Consider the following 220-nt stretch of genomic DNA (forward strand, 5'->3'; position numbering starts at 1 on the left):
CGTTAAAAATATAAATAAAATATCTAAATGTGGCCAATAGATGAAAATAGTAGGGTTATATTATATAAAAAATGAGTAATAGTCTAATTTTATTATTTTCTTTATTATATTGATATTATTTACTGTTATAACACTACTAATGATAGGAACGTCTTGTGAGTGTGAGTGTAATATTATTTTAATGGAACTTGTGGTTAAGCCTGAGCGTATGGCCAAAACA

Source organism: Trypanosoma equiperdum (assembly GCF_001457755.1).
Source record: "Trypanosoma equiperdum strain OVI genome assembly, contig: ctg_1129, whole genome shotgun sequence".
Lineage (NCBI taxonomy): Eukaryota > Euglenozoa > Kinetoplastea > Trypanosomatida > Trypanosomatidae > Trypanosoma > Trypanosoma equiperdum.